Below are 889 nucleotides of genomic sequence, written 5' to 3'. Positions count from 1 at the left end.
GCGCTACAGATGACGAAGCGCTCTTTGAGCGATGGGTGCAACGGCACCGGAAGCTTTCTTCACTGTATAACTTACAGTTGAGCCACAAGGAAGTGGACGTGCGTGTGGAGCGACAACTCCGCTTTGAGTTTGCCAACTCAAGGTACGCCGTTGACTTCCTTCGGATTGTCGCCCTGCGTCGTATGGGTTAACCCTTAACGCTCCCGCGAGCAATGTGTCTGCGACCGCAAGAGCTTAATGGTCTTTGCTTGAGCTTATCTCATGGCCCTTCTACTTCCTGGCTCTTGCCGGGAAGCGCGGGGCGTCCTGATCTTTCCGATCAAAAGATCCCACAGCGACTGAGTAATCTTGCCGAAGTGGCGCTCCAAACTCCCACGAATTTTCAGATTCGGGATATCCCGCCACTTCACCAGATATTGGGTTTGACTCTGGTGACGACGTCGTCGCACTAGACGTTCCACGTGATAGTGGACGTCACCATTCTCATCGAGAAGAGTCGGTGGCAGGCGGTGATGACCGGGTCGACCGCCGTCTGGTGACTCGTGATGCTCTTCGAGCCCTTGAAGACGAGGTCCTCCGTGATCGGAGCTCCGCTGAGCGTCATGCTGAAGTAGCATACCGCTGTGCGGACGCTCCTGACGATTTAAAGCACGTCGTGCGTCGGCTGCCTCATTTTGAGGACTACCGCGCTCTGTCGGAGCGACCCCTAGTAGTGGAGCAGGCGAATGCATCGCTGCAGACAGCGGTGGAGCGCTTGGCTTCATTAGAAATGGAGGTTGTTGCACTCCGTGCTCAGAACCAGTTGCTGGTTCAAAGTATGGGTGGCCGAGGGCCCGTGGGATCCTCTCCGGCGCCATCGCTTCCGCATTCACTTGCGCCGGATCCCGGT

Source organism: Plasmopara halstedii (assembly GCF_900000015.1).
Source record: "Plasmopara halstedii genome assembly, contig: Scaffold_291, whole genome shotgun sequence".
Classification (NCBI taxonomy): Eukaryota; Oomycota; class Peronosporomycetes; order Peronosporales; family Peronosporaceae; genus Plasmopara; species Plasmopara halstedii.
Note: the sequence above shows the minus strand (reverse complement) of the source record.